Source organism: Lycium barbarum, chromosome 6, assembly GCF_019175385.1.
Source record: "Lycium barbarum isolate Lr01 chromosome 6, ASM1917538v2, whole genome shotgun sequence".
Taxonomy (NCBI): Eukaryota; Viridiplantae; Streptophyta; class Magnoliopsida; order Solanales; family Solanaceae; genus Lycium; species Lycium barbarum.
In genome coordinates, this window is record NC_083342.1 from 50,285,714 (window position 1) to 50,302,781 (window position 17,068).

The following is a 17,068-nucleotide window of genomic DNA, read 5'->3' on the forward strand; positions in this document are numbered from 1 at the left end:
TGATATATATCAGTTGACCACCGGTTACATACATGAGGATATGCAACTAATGGATGAGTTAAAATATGAAAGTTATGGGAATATGAAGAAGACTAATGAGCCCATAGTATAAGAGTATGGAGATCAGGAACTAAAGGAGGACAACCATTTCAAGAAACTAATGAAAGCATCGTAAGTTTGCTAGCTACAACATTCGAGGACGATTGTGTCTAAGGGGAGAAGGATGTTACACCTCGCACTTTCAGAACATGAGCATGCCACATACTTCACCGTATTACTGGATTATCGGAGACGTCCCATGATGTTTTGAAAGGTACAAGCCACGGGAAGTACGTAACAATGAAGTAAAGGATCAATTACGATCTCGTAAGTCGTAACCGGAAAGGACAACTTTGGAACCAATGGACATGACTATTATCAAGTATGATTAATGATAAATATCATGTATGGAGAGTTTCAGAAGATTCCGGGACCAAGCAAATTGAAGACAATATATTTGTCAATAATTTGGAAAAAGTTGGCAGAATTTGGGGCAGCTTTTTAGTCAACTTTGGAGGGGTATATCTCTTAGTATATTAGAGTTTTGAAGGTGTTTCAAAAACCTAAAATGAAGTTCATCGAATGTAGTTTCCAACGCAACAAACCGCTCAGCAACACGATATCCGAGTAGAGAATTATGGACGTTACAATTTAGGCTGCCGGAGCAGAAACGCACTACTACAATACCCATATTGCTACAGTACCTGGGTGCTACAGTACCCGACCCGAACCACAGCTATAAATACTCCTCTAACCCATTCATTTTCATCATTTTCACCATTTTCTCATCCCTCACACTTCTTGAGAGTTCTATAATATTCCATAAGTTTCCATGATTTTTCTATAACTTTCCATAATCCTCCATAATCCTTCCTAACCTTCCATAATCTTCCAAAACCTTTCCATATCATCAAGAGACATCAAAACCTCAAGGAAAATTTATGGAAGATAATTGTTCTTGTTTCTCTTCATGGTGGTGATGAAATTGATCATGGAAAGGGGTGAATAGAGTGAAGCTCTTCTACTATAAGGTATGTTTTTCCTATTATTATTTACATGATCGAGAAGATGTAAAGGTTTAGCAATTCATAGAAAGGAAGGAATCATAGGAGAAAAATCATAAAGAGTTGAATTGAAGTTGATGGCCATGAGGTGAGTTTGAAAGTGGATTTTGGATTAATTTGAGATTAAATTGAATATAATTCTTTGATTTTGGTATTATGGATGTTGTTATGGTTGGTTGAGAAATTGGGGAAACACCATGTTGGATATTTTATGGAATATATTGGAATGGATAATGATGTTGTTGATGTTGGTATTGTTGTTATGTTGTTGGTTACTGGATTATGATTTCGGGCTAGGCATATAAACAGGAGAGATGTTGCCTGATTTTCGGTAGGATATAGAGTAGTTTAATTGGTACATATAACACAAGTAGACAACGATGAGTCTAACGATAGTGTGAAACCTTTTGAATGTAGACCTACAAGCTCGGGCGGATAAGCGTAGCTAGTAGGAGACTGAATAGGTATGTTAAGGCTAGTCCGTTTCTTTCAAAGGCATGATTCCTATGTTATGATTCCATAAATATTTTAATAATCTCCTTGTTTTCAAAAGCTAGAAGTTCATTATTCTTGAAAGCTACTTATGATGCCAAATATGAGATGTTTTCTATGATGAACATGAGGATGATGATTTTAATTCTAGAAATTCCAAAGATTATGATTTAATGCTACTATGAGATTATTGAGCTTATTTTATGATTTTCTCGATTTTATTCATTGTTGTTGATCTCGCCTTATGAATTGTTCCTTCGAGGTGAGATATGGCAATGATAATTGTTCCATAATATAAATCGGAGGTTACCGACCTTACGTCGCTCCACTAAAGTAGTAGCTTTTATTTGAACTCTCATGCATGCTATGAGTATAATACATGTATATAGCTATTTTGTGACAGTACCGAGTCCTATTATTTCATTTTGCTTATGCACTGCACTCATTCTCATTCTTCATGTACACATAAAAGGCACAGTTGACAGGGGGTGACGTTGTGACCTTTGTTGTGATGTATATATATAAGGCACAGTTGACAGGGGGTGAGTCTGTGACCTTTGATGTGATGTATATATGTAAGGCACAGTTGACAGGGGGTGACGCTGTGGCCTTTGTTGTGACATTTATATATAAGGCACATTTGATAAGGGGTGATGATGTGGCCTTTGTTGTGGTGTTATGTAAATATATATGAGGCACATTTGACAGGGGGTGACGATGTGGCCTATGTTATGGCATTTCCATAGATCTATGTGTTTTCCTGATATATAGCCATATTGATTCGTTTAGCTTCGCGTATTCACTGGCATGTCTCAAATGTGTTCCATGATTTTATGTACATGTTGATTTAAAATGATTAAAGCTGCATGCATGGTATCCGCCTTAAGAGACAATCAGATGTACAAGTTATCCCTATCTCCTTTTATGTTCTATATTTCTTATTATGTTGTTATTCATGCCTTACATATTCAGTACACTATTCGTACTGATGACCCTTCTTGTGGACGGATCTGATGCATAGCAGCTTCATTAGTAGAGTCTCAGAAGCGCTCCACTTACTTCGGAGATGTAGTCTATTGGTATCCATCTTCATGGTCACTTGTATTCTATGTAGAGGCTTGTAGATATGTGTTCCGTTAGACGTTTCATAACCCTACCAGTTCATATTGCTGTAACAATTTAGTAGCCTCGACGGCTGGTGGTGATGGACATAATTGTTGAAGATTATGCAGAGATGTGTCGTTATGTTGTGACATATGTCCTTACAGAATATTTATATTCATGAGCTATCTTTATGGTCCACCCAGAAATGATTATGAGATGTACGTTCAGAGGTGCTCGGTGTGTTAGCTCCGGGTGCCCGTCATGGCCCTCTGGTTGGGTCGTGACACATATCCCCTCCCTATGTCCTCGAGTTCATAAAGAGACAGAAGAGACATGTTACAGTCTATGATTTCCAACGCATACCTGAAACACATACATTTTATTTAGCCTGTCCACTTGGTCAGTGAGACATTTTATTTAGCCTGGCCACATGGTCAGTCAGACATTTTATTTAGCCAAGCTGCTTTGTTAGTGAGACATATGTTATCATGGTATTGTCGTTCATTTGAGACAGGTCAGGTGAGATATTCAGAGCATTCTTTGGCCTCCATATTATTATATTTTCAGTTCAGTTTCAGTTTTAGTTATTTGTTGCCTTACATACTCGGTACATTATTTCGTACTGACGTCCCTTTTGCTTGGGGGCGCTGCGTTCATGCCCGCAGGTTCAGGTAGTCGAAGAGACGATCCATCTCAGTAGGCCTTCCACTCAGCCGCGGTCAGTGCGCTCCACTGGGGTTGGAGCTGCAGTCCCTTTGTGGTATGCTATTTTGACATGTATATTTAGGTATGACGGGACCATGTCCTGTCCTTTCTACAGCTCATGTTCGCTAGAGGTCTGTGGACAGTTGTACGTTGTTGGGAATGTTATTGTTACACCTCGTAAAATCTTCTGTTGGTACGCAAGTGAATGAACTAGTAAGGAGTACGAGTACACAATATGTTCATGGGTAAGCGATGGCTTTCGACGACTCTAGATATGATTTTAAAGATGTTAGAGATGGGGGAAGAGGATTGCCAAGAGAAGGCAAAGTATTTGATAAGTATCGGGAAGGAAATACGAGTAACGGCTTAATGGGCACTTAATGATGTTTCGGAGTAGTATGATAACGTCCCTTAGATTGCTAATGAAGTGTTGAACAAGTGTTAAGAAGGTTCCATAGGGATTGGAGACAAAACGAATCGACGAATCGAAGTTCGGAATCACTGGGGATTATACGGCCAAACATACTGGCCGTATAATTTATACAGTCCGTATGTCTGGACCGTATAATCCACCCAGAATGGCCAAAAGTTTCTGGACCAAAAGTACGGCCAGACATACGGCCCGTACAATTTATACGGACCGTATGTTGGTCCGTATATTTTGGTCGGGATAGATTTGCTCAATAAATGTAAGGAACCAAGGTTATTTCATTTCATTTCCCTTCCACACCCCTTCTCTCTAAAACATCTCTCGACATCTATTTCATAAATTTCAAGGGTTTGTAGTAATTAACAACATAAACAAGTGAATCAAAGTAAGAACCCATCAAAGATCATCCAAAGTCAAGAAATCCAAATGGAGGAAAACTAGGGTTTTGATCAAAGTGGATTATTATCGACTAAGGCTTGTTCCTACAACTTCTAAGGTAAGATTCATGATATTTATATGTTTTTTAAGGTATTTGAAAGTTGAAATGCTTGGTCATTAGAGGAGAATAGCAAAATGGGTTATGAATGATGAATAGTGATGTTTTGAGAAATAGTTTGAATTGAATCATGATTGTGGATAATGTAGATGATTAATGGCCATTGATATGACATTATGAATGTATTGTTGACGTTTAGGAGTTGAATTACGATATGGACAAATGTTGCATAAATAAAGGAGATGTTGTGCGATTTTTTTCTAGCTTTAGCCATGTGTACTAGTTATCGGTGCTAATGATAGTATGACCCTAATGAAGGTAGAAACGTGAGCATCGAAGGAGTACGTGCAAGTGTAGAGTAGTCCGATGATAAGGTATGTAAGGTTATCCCTTCTTTCATAAGGCATGGTTTCTTGGCCAAATTCCTAATTCCTCTATATGAGTATGTTGTTTCCAAATGATTGATATTCCGAGCTCATAAGCTCACGATCCTTGATATGTACTACTATTGTACTACACCCCTCATATGACGAGTAAGCCTAAGATACAAATGTAGCGAAAATGATGATAGTGATGACGATGGTAATAATAATGATGTTAAAGGTGCCTACGGGCTAGTATACTTATATGTGCCTATGAAGGGCTATAATTAAACCCCGAGCTTATAATGCCGGGTAAGAATATATGTATATGAATATGTATAAAGTATGCATATGATTACGTAACACGTACACCTCTGCAGATGGTACGGATAACCTTGATGCCTTGGTAGGGCCAGGTATGTATGACCTTGAGCCTTGGTTGGCCAAGCATGTATGAAACACTGATCCTATGAGATCGGGTATGCTATGTCAATGTTATGTATATAAAATGACTATGTTTATAATATGAATATGAATGTGATAAGACTATGTATAAGAATATGGATAAGGACATGTATATGGATGAGAATACGAGCACAAATATGGCACGAGTATGTGTGAGAAATGGGAAGTCCCTATGAAAGGCAAGTAAGTGCTATGACGATGATATTATTGTCTCCCCTCCTTTGCTACTTTATATGTTGTTTATTATGTTTCTATGTCGATGTTGATCATGCTTTACATACTCAGTACATTCTTCGTACTGACGTCCTTTTGTTTGTGGACGCTGCGTCATGCCCGCAGGTGCACAGGGAGACAGATTTGATCCATAGCTACTTATTCTGAGATTGCATAGAGAGCTCCACTTCCTTCGGAGCCATACCTTTTTGGGGTACCTATTCTTTTGTGTATATAATTATGGGCATAGCGGGGTCCTGTCCCGCTCATGTGATAAATCATACTATTCTTAGAGGCTCGTAGTCACGTGTATGTGGTTAGTTATGTCTGGCCTTGTCGGCCTATATGTTGTATATCATTTTGTCGGCCACGTTGGCCCATGTACATTGATGTGGCATAAATGCCAATTATGATATAATGGTAATGTCGTCCAATGGGACTAGTTTGATCAATGAATGGAAATGCATATCTAATTGTGTGGCTCACCTAGATGTAAGCATAAGAGAGCTAAGAGGGTGCCCGGGTGGGCTAGCACCGGGTGCTCGTCGAGGCCCCCTAGTCGGGTCTTGACAAAAGTGGTATCAGAGCAGTTCATTCCTAGGGTGTGTCTACGAGCCGTGTCTAGTAGAGTCTTGGTTATGGGTGTGTTGCGCGCCACACTTATAAACAAGAAGCTGCAGACATTTTAGGAATGATTGACCTTCTTTCTTCATAAGAATCGTGCGATAGAGCTATGATGTAGGAAATTCTTGCTCCTAAATCGTGTGTTGTGTATTTCAGAGATGCCTAAAAAGGGAAAGACTACGGCAGCCCAAAAGGGCAAGACGGTGGTAGAAAAGTGGGCTAAAAAAGCACCGCCACCGGTAGTAGAGGAAAGTGAGTCCCAGGGTGCGGCTCAATCTCAGTCCTCCCAGACAATGCCGATTTCTGAGGAGCGTGAGGGAGCCTCAGCCCCAGCTCCAGCACCTCCAGCTCCTCCACCAAATGCTTCGGGCCAAGATGTGAAAGAGGCCACTACTTTATTGACTCAATTGGTTACGGCGCAGGATCAGAGGCACAGTTCAGGGCATGGTGATAGGGCTGTTAGTGCAAGGGCCCGTGATTTCATTACTTTAAACCCTTCGGAATTTTTTGGGTCAAAACCGGAGGAGGAGCTTCAGGACTTTATTGATGGTATGCTAAAGACGCTTCGGTTGATACATGCTTCAGACACCGAGTCGGTAGAGTTAGCGTCATATAGATTGAGAGATATCTCGATCCAGTGGTATACAGTTTGGATGGCTTCACGGGGAGCCAATGCACCTCCCCCGGTATGGCAAGAGTTTGTTGATGCCTTTCTCCGTCATTATATGCCTCCAGAAGTTCGGCGAGCCAGGGCCGATAAATTTTTGAACTTGAGGCAGGGTAGTATGAGTGCCCTAGAGTACAACCTCCATTTTAACTCCTTGGCTAGGTATGCTTCGGCCATGGTAGCGGATATGGGTGACCGGGTACACCAATTTGTAAAGGGCCTAGGGCCACACTTGATGGATAAATGCTTGACTGCGTCCCTTCAGGACGGTATGGATATTGCACGCATTCAGGCACATGCACAGAACTTGGAAGAAGGCCTACAGCAGCGGAGGAGTGAGCGCGAGCAGGATAGGGGTCATAGTAAGAGGGCCAGGTCTTCAGGCCCAATGAGTGAGTCTAGAGGTGGACACAGGCAGCAGTTTCCCAGCCATTCAGGCTATTCTATGACTAGTCCACCTCTACAGTTTACGGGCCAGAGAGCTAACAAATCTACTCGTTCAGGGCCGAGTCCGAGTTATTCAGGCCCCAGTTCAGAGATGATTCAGGCCAGTCAAGGCCACCGGTACCACGATGTTCCCAGTGTGGGAAGATGCATTGGGGTCGATGCCGATTGGGTTCAGATGTTTGCTATTCATGTGGTCGGCCAGGCTACATTATGCGTGAGTGCCCCTCAGTTCATGGTAGAGGTAGGACCCAACCTTCAAGGTCGGCAGCCGGATCTTCAGCACCTGTACGCCCTATGGGGTCAGGCTCACAGGTGCCAGTTGGCCAGGGTAGAGGTAGAGGCAGAGCTCCCAGTTCCAGCGGTCCTCAGCACCGTATTTATGCTTTGGCAGGACGCCAAGATCTTGAGTTTTCTCCTGATGTGGTCACAGGTATATTATCGGTATTCTCTCTTGATGTATATGCATTGATTGATCCGGGATCTACGTTGTCATATGTTACTCCTTATATTGCGGGTCGATTTATAGTTGAGCCGGAGTTGATCAAACCCTTTGAGGTGTCTACACCCGTGGGTGAATCGGTAATAGCTAGCCGAGTATATAGAGATTGTGTAGTTATGATCTGTGATCGTCGTACTATGATTGATTTGCATGAGCTAGAAATGGTAGATTTCGACGTCATTATGGGCATGGATTGGTTGGCTTCTTGTTATGCCAATGTTGATTGCAGAATAAAGATGGTTCGTTTCCAATTTCCGGGAGAACCAGTCTTAGAATGGAAAGGGAACATGGCATCACGAAAAGGTAGGTTTATTTCCTATCTAAAGGCAAGGAAGATGATCACGAAAGGGTGCATTTATCATCTAGTGCGAGTTCAAGATATAGAAGCTGAGTCGCCGACTCTTCAGTCAGTTTCGGTGGTGAATGAATTTCCGGATGTATTCCCGGAACAACTTCCAGGCCTTCCTCCCGAGCGGGAGATCGATTTTGCTATAGATTTGTTGCCAGACATGAAGCCCATATCTATTCCTCCCTATAGAATGGCACCCACAGAATTGAAAGAGTTAAAGGAGCAATTGAAAGACTTGCTTGATAAAGGCTTCATTAGACCTAGTTCATCCCCGTCGGGAGCGCCCGTATTGTTTGTCCGGAAGAAAGATGGCTGTTTAAGAATGTGCATCTATTATCGACAATTGAATAAAGTAACGATTAAGAACAAATATCCTCTTCCGACGATCGATGATCTATTTGATCAGTTGCAAGGTGCCAAGTGGTTTTCAAAGATCGATCTGAGGTCTGGGTATCACCAAGTGAGAGTTAGGGAGAAAGATATCCCTAAGACAGCCTTCAGAACAAGATACAGTCATTTTGAGTTCCGAGTAATGTCGTTTGGGTTAACTAACGCACCGGCAGCGTTTATGGACTTAATGAACAATGTATTCAGGACTTTTCTGGATCTATTCGTGATTGTATTCATCGATGATATCTTGGTGTATTCTAGATCCGAGGCCGAGCATGCGGATCATTTGCGCACTGTCCTGGGAGTTCTTCGAGCTCGAGAGTTGTTTGCAAAGTTTTCTAAATGTGAGTTTTGGTTGAACTCAGTATCATTTCTGGGCCATATTGTTGCAGCTGATGGTATTCGAGTGGATAGCCAAAAGATTGAGGCCGTAAAAAACATGGCCAAGGCCCACAATGCCTACAGAGGTTTATATCTTTCTAGGCTTAGCAGGTTATTACAGGAGATTCGTTGAGGGTTTTTCTTCTATTTCTACCCCACTGATAAAGATGACCCAGAAATCAACCAAGTTTCAATGGACAGATGCTTGTGAACGTAGTTTCCAAGAGTTGAAAGATAGATTGACTTCTGCCCCAGTCTTGACACTTCTAGAGGGATTGGAAGGATATGTTGTTTATTGCGATGCTTCAGGCGTCGGGCTAGGCTGTGTATTGATGCTAAATGGTAATGTGATTGCGTATGCTTCAAGGCAATTACGAAAACATGAACAGAACTATCCAACCCATGATTTGGAATTGGCTACAGTGGTTCATGCATTAAAGATATGGAGACATTATTTATATGGTGTGCATGTGGATATTTATACAGATCATAAGAGTCTCCAGTACATCTTCAAGCAGAAAGAGTTGAATTTGCGGCAACGACGATGGTTAGAATTGCTAAAAGATTATGATGTTGATATTTTGTATCACCCCGGAAAGGCCAATGTTGTGGCTGACGCTCTTAGCCGTAGGTCGATGGGAAGTCTAAGTGATGTACGACCAGAAAGGAAATAGATGGCCCGTGAGCTCCAACAGTTAGCTAGCCTAGGAGTCCGAGTGGTGGGCTCAGGTAGCAGCGGAGCTACTATTCAGAATTCTGCAGTCTCGTCGCTAGTGGCGGAAGTGAAAGAGCGACAATATGATGATCCCATGCTAATACAGTACAGAGGTACACTCCCTCAGAAAGATGAGTCATCATTTGATATTTCAGGAGATGGGATTCTCCGATGTCGAGGCAGACTATGTGTCCCTGATGTGGCAGATCTACGCCACCAGATTTTAAGAGAAGCTCATTGTTCCCGTTACTCCGTTCACCCCGGAGCGACGAAGATGTATCATGATCTTAAGTCTATATATTGATGGAATGGAATGAAAAGGGATATAGCGGAGTTTGTAGCTCAATGTCCTAATTGCGAACAAGTGAAAATCGAGCACCAAAAGCCGGGTAGATTGTTGCAAGCTATAGAGATCCCAACTTGGAAGTGGGAAGTGATTAATATGAATTTCATTACAGGCTTACCCCGTTCTCGACGTAAGTATGATTCCATATGGGTGATTGTGGATAGACTCACAAAGTTAGCTCATTTCTTACCGGTCAGAACGACCTATGTCGCAGAAGATTATGCAAAGCTTTACCTTAATGAGATAGTGAGACTTCATGGAGTTCCGGTGACGATTATCTCCGATAAAGGGACTTAGTTTACAGCTATGTTTTGGGAGTCCTTCCAAGAGGGTTTAGGGACCCGAGTCAGCCTTAGCACGACATTTCATCCACAGACCGATGGACAAGCTGAACGCATTATCCAGACTCTCGAAGATATGTTACGGGCATGTATGATGGACTTCGGAGGGAATTGGGAAGATCATTTGCCACTCATTGAATTTGCTTCCAATAATAGTTATCATTCTAGCATTCAAATGGCACCGTATGAAGCCTTATATGGGCGAAAGTGTAGATCCCCGATTGGGTGGTTTGAAAACGGAGAGACTAAGTTAATGGGGCCAGACTTGGTCCAGCAGGCTATAGAGAAAGTCAAGATCATACAAGATCGGTTGCTAGCGGCTCAAAGTCGTCAAAAGTCCTATGCGGATAATCGTCGAAGGGACTTAGAGTTCGAAGTGAAAGATTGGGTATTCTTGAAAGTGTCGCCGATGAGGGGCGTAATGAGATTTGGCAAAAAGGGGAAGCTCAGTCCCCGGTATATTGGGCCATATGAAATCCTGTGCAAAATAGGAAAAGTTGCCTATGAGTTAGATTTACCTCCCGATTTGGAGTCAGTCCATCCAGTTTTCCATGTCTCGATGCTTCGTAAATGTGTTGGGGATCCTACGAGGATCGTCCCAGTAATTGATGTTCAAGTGACAGAAAGGTTAACTTATGATGAAACACCCATTGCCATATTAGATAGGCAAGTACGGAGGCTTAGAAACAAAGAAGTGGCCTCAGTTAAAGTTCTGTGGAGGAATAACAATTGAGAGGAAATGACATGGGAAGTGGAAGAGAATATGCGATCCAAATACCCACATTTATTGCAGCCCTTGGAAGAAGTCCAAGATGAGGCGTCAAGATTCTAAGGTATGTATGCTTTCCTTTTATGTTCTTGGGTCGTGTGTGGCCAAATTTTTATGCTATTATGTTGTGGCCCTGTGAGGCATCGATATTATGGGTTGTTGTGACAGGGTGATAGTGTCATATTATAGGGGAAACTATGGCGAAATTTTTATAGGATTCCCGAACACTTTAACATTCGAGGACGAATGTTCTTAAGGGGGGGAGAATGCTACATCTCGGAAAATCTTCCGTTGGTACGCAAGTGAATGAACTAGTAAGGAGTACGAGTACACAATATGTTCATGGGTAAGCGATGGCATTCGACGACTCTAGATATGATTTTAAAGATGTTAGAGATGGGGGAAGAGGATTGCCAAGAGAAGGCAAAGTATTTGATAAGTATCGGGAAGGAAATACAAGTAACGACTTAATGGGAACTTAATGATGTTTCGGAGAAGTATGATAACGTCCCTTAGATTGCTAATGAAGTGTTGAACAAGTGTTCAGAAGGTTCCATAGGGATTGGAGATAAAACGAATCGACGAATCGAAGTTCGGTATCACTATGGATTATACGGACAAACATACTGGCCGTATAATTTATACGGTCCGTATGTCTGGACCGTATAATAAACCCAGAATGGCCAAAAGTTTCTGGACCAAAAGTACGGCCATACATACGGCCCGTACAATTTATACGGACCGTATGTTGGTCCGTATATTTTGGTCGGGATAGATTTGCTCAATAAATGTAAGGGACCAAGGTTATTTCATTTCATTTCCCTTCCACACCCCTTCTCTCTAAAATATCTCTCTACATCTATTTCATAAGTTTTCAAGGGTTTGTAGTGATTAACAACATAAACAAGTGAATCAAGAGTAAGAACCCATCAAAGATCATCCAAAGTCAAGAAATCCAAATGGAGGAAAACTAGGGTTTTGATCAAAGTGGATTATTATCGACTAAGGCTTGTTCCTACAACTTCTAAGGTAAGATTCATGATATTTATATGTCTTTTAAGGTATTTGAGAGTTGAAATTCTTGGTCATTAGAGGAGAATAGCAAAATGGGTTATGAATGATGAATAGTGACGTTTTGAGAAATAGTTTGAATTGAATCATGATTGTGGATAATGTAGATGATTAATGGCCATTGATATGACATTATGAATGTATTGTTGACGTTTGGGAGTTGAATTACGATATGGACAAATGTTGCATAAATAAAGGAGATGATGTCCGATTTTCTCTAGCTTTAGCCATGTGTACTAGTTATCGGTGCTAATGATAGTATGACGCTAATGAAGGTAGAAACGTGAGCATCGAAGGAGTACGTGCAAGTGTAGAGTAGTCCGACGATAAGGTATGTAAGGCTAACTCTTCTTTCATAAGGCATGGTTTCTTGGCCAAATTCCTAATTCCTCTATATGAGTATGTTGTTTCCAAATGATTGATATTCCGAGCTCATAAGCTCACTATCCGTGATATTTACTACAATTGTACTACGCCCTTCATATGACGAGTAAGCCTAAGATACAAAGGTAGAGAAAATGATGATGATAGTGATGACGATGGTAATAATAATGATGTTAAAGGTGCCTACGGGCTAGTATACTTATATGTGCCTATGAAGGGCTATAATTAAACCCTGAGCTTATAATGTCGGGTAAGAATATATGTATATGAATATGTATAAAGTATGCATATGATTACGTAACGCGCGCACACCTCTGCAGATGGTACGGATAACCCTGATGCCTTGGTAGGGCCAGGTATGTATGACCTTGAGCCTTGGTTGGCCAAGCATGTATGAAACACCGATCCTATGAGGTCGGGTATGCTATGTAAATGTTATGTATATAAAATGACTATGTTTATAATATGAATATAAATGTGATAAGACTATGTATAAGAATACAGATAAGGACATGTATATGGATACGAATACGAGCACAAATATGGCACGAGTATGTGTGAGAAATGGGAAGTCCCTATGAAAGGCAAGTAAGTGCTATGACGATGATATTATTGTCTCCCCTCCTATGCTACTTCATATGCTTTTTATTATGTTTCTATATCGATGTTGATCATGCTTTACATACTCAGTACATTCTTCGTACTGACGTCCTTTTGTTTGTGGATGCTGCGTCATGCCCGCAGGTGCACAGGGAGACAGACTTGATCCATAGCTGGTTATTCTGAGATTGCATAGAGAGCTCCACTTCCTTCGGAGCCATACCTTTTTGGGGTACCTATTCTTTTGTGTATATAATTATGGGCATAGCGGGGTCCTGTCCCGCTCATGTGATATATCATACTATTCTTAGAGGCTCGTAGTCACGTGTATGTGGTTAGTTATGTCTGGCCTTGTCGGCCTATATGTTGTATATCATTTTGTCGGCCACGTTGGCCCATGTACATTGATATGGCATAAATGCCAATTATGATATAATGGTAATGTCGTCCAATGGGACTAGTTTGATGAATGAATGGAAATGCATGTCTGATTATGTGTCTCACCTAGATGTAAGCATAAGAGACCTAAGAGGGTGCCCGGGTGGGCTAGCACCGGGTGCTCGTCGCGGCCCCCTAGTCGGGTCGTGACAGTTATGTAGCCTTGTCGGATCTCATTTTGTTGTACAACTTACATGGCAGCCTCATCGGCTTGCTTAGTGGTGTATTTATATTTTGGGCGTGTGTGCCCAGTTCAGACAAGATAGTCAGTATATGTATATAAATCCAAATTACAGCCTCGCCGGCTTGTTGGTATTATTTGTGTGCAGGTAGGCCTTAGTGGTTTAAGTTGAGGGTTTACTCCTAGAGTTTAAGATTTAAAGTGGTTCTCTTGGTCCTAGTTTGGCATCGAGTGTCGGCCACGCCACTCCAGATTTGGGGCGTGACAAACTTGGTATCTGAGCAATTCTATCCTAGGGTTGTCTACAAACCGTGTCCAGTAGAGTCTTGTTTGTGGGTGTGAAGCGCACCACACTTATAAACAAGAGGCTGCAGGGCATTTAGGAATGATCGACCTTTCGTTCTCATCTTACATCGTTCCATAGAGCTAAATTATAGGATGTGATGTCCCTGATTCTAACCCTAAACGTTTTGATTACGAATGAGCAGTTGATTATGCCGCCATGAGTTAATTGATGAGAATTTGTAACACCTTGTAAACTTGAACTAGGTGTGAATGGTTAAGATTATATTATATCTATATGAATCCATTCTTGATGAATTCAGGTGGAAAATGGTCGTTTTGAAGTCAAACCAACAATTGAAGTTCTTAAGGGCTCTTAAATTCGCCTAAGTTTTGGTAGGTCTGTCTTCTGGGCGATTTCATGAAAATGTGTTGTGAATTAGGAAAAAATTCCTTGATGAAAGTTGTAGATCTTTGAAATATATTTCCAATGTTTGGTCCCCAGCCCCAACTAATTTATGTACAAAAGGTTATGTCCGTTTTACTGAATGGCGCAAAAGCGGGAGATATCGCCCAAAGTACGCCCAGAAAGTACTTGATGTCCATTAAAGTACGGGACGTCCTTTTAGGACGTACTTCTTCCGTTCCTCATTATTTTTGGCAGCCAAAGTACAGGCTACAAGTACGGGACGTACTTTAATGCACGGGACGTACTTTGTTGCCCAAAGTACGCCCAGAAAGTACGGGATGTCCTTTAAAGTATGGGACGTCCTTTTAGGACGTACTTCTTCTGTTCCTCACTGTTTTTGGCAGCCATAGTACAGGCTACAAGTACGGGACGTACTTTAATGCACGGGACGTACTTTGTTGCCGTACTTTCACCGTTTCTGGCAGAAAATTGGGTTCAAAATGGGTATGGTCTTATTTTGTTCCCATTTTTTTTTCATTCTCCCAAACCCTACGGACAAAAATCATTCCTCCAAGTCTTTAAATCAAAGATAAGAACACCCTTAACATTACTAATACATTCTAACATCAAACACAGGATTCTTAACATGATTCTTGTGACCAAAACCTAGGGTTTGCAGCATAATTCTTCCTAAAGTGATTCAAGCTAGGGTTTGGGTGTTCTTCATTAGGAAAGTGAATTGTTAAACTTTGTTTAACGTATTAAGATATGCCTCTTTTAAAATCATTCTTGACTATAAAGGTGATTTGTATCTCTCTTTTGAAAACTTATTCTGAATGCAAATCACTTTTTAAAACTATTGTTGGAAATATAAATTTTATTAAAGCTTCTTTAATGAATGAAAGGAAAAGAAATATTTTCATGTTTGTTGAACCCTAATTCATATCTAAATGGTGGTTAATGTGTGTGAGAGGACAAACCCACATTAAACCGAGATTGTAACTAATCCTATATATGTATAAGATATTATGAATGTTTTCCTCTATGAGAGATGCTTAACAATTATGGTTAAGAGTTGGTAATGACATTCTTATTGATGAATTGTGACATGGAAATCTTTTGTAAAGAAGTTATATGTTTTCAAAACATTGATTGGAATGACTTATTCTTTCGATATGGCATAATGAACTTTAATGTTATTGATTGTGTGACTACTTTGAGATAAATTGTAAATTGGCTTCTATGCCATGGACCTTACTGTTGTGTTTTCCTTACTATTCAGGAGGAAGAGTAGCCGCTATGGATCCTAGTGTATTAATTGCCTTGCCATTCAGGGGGAAGAGTGGCCACTTTCGGGTTCGCTACCTGGGGTGTATTAATGTCCTTGCTATTCGGGAGGAAGAGTAGCCACCGAGAATCCATATTCTGGTGTATTGCGCAGTGTTGTTGATATTGAGATGAGCCTATATGGGCGATTGTGATATCCATCTTTATTATGGAACTGGTATTTATGCCTGATCGATTTAAAGCATAATGGAAACTGGGATTTTGAAATGGCTTGTAAACTGTTTAACAAATGATATTAAGAATTACAAAGTGGAACAACTATTTTTATACTATTTTTTCAGGACTGATTCTTTATGTATTATTATAATTTATTTTCGTATTACTTGTCCCCGAGGCACTCACTGAGTACGAAGTACTCAGACAAACCATTGTTGTTTTTTATGGTATGTTAGGTAACGGAGAAGAGCAGGTTCTTGATACTACAGGTGCTTAGGAAGGACTTGCTATTGCTGTTGGTTTGGTGAGCCCGCACGTTCATTTGTGGGACACCCTATTTATTCGTTCATTCATTATTAGTTTTTGGGATGCGTCCCGATGAGTCAAACTATTATTTATTTATATTAGAAGCTCCATAGTATACATTTTTGTGGGTAGTTGTTGAGTTATTGATTAACTCTCAAGCAAGTTGTTATGTTTGACAAGTATTGATAACTAAAGTCTTCCGCTGATTTAATTATTATATGCATGACTTGTTTTAAACATGTTGGAGGCGAATGTTCAACCTGGCGGGTTCAAGTGTTATTATTGTGTCATTTAGGTTCTTCTGATGTTGTTCATGACGTCGGATGCCAATCACGTCTAGCGTGGGTTTTGGGGCGTGACAGAATTGAAGTTAATACTTCGAAAGGTATGTTTCTTGCCTTACTGATATTGATAGACTTTGATATAAGAACTTGAGCTTGATGTTACGGGTTATTAGGATCACTCCGCGAGGCATCAAATGTGTTTTCTGGGCTGTGTACCAGAATGAGGCAGTAAGAAGTATAGAGGAAACTCTGCCGAACTTTTTACAAATTGAATTGTTTGAATGTCTATGCTATGGGGGAAAATGTGACAATTGGATGTTTGGTATGTCATGATTGAATGAAAAATTATGAGATGCGTTCAAAGAGAAGTTTTAATATGATTTTAATTTAATTTAAGGGAAGAACCCTGGAGGGAAAAATGATTAGTAATTAAAGGAACTGGAATGAGTTGCACTCGAAATTCAGAGAATTTAGATTTATTGAAGATGTAGGGAAAGATGACACTAAGAATTCAAATGCAATATTACGATTTATAGATTAGATTGGTTAGTAAAGGATAACGAATAGATATTGATATGGAAAAGGAAGTTAACGAGTAGAGGAAAGTATTACTCTAGAAGTTGATGAATATATATATATATATATATATATACGCACACACACATAAGATCAGGACGGGTTGATGTCAGGCACACAAATTCTTTTTATCGAA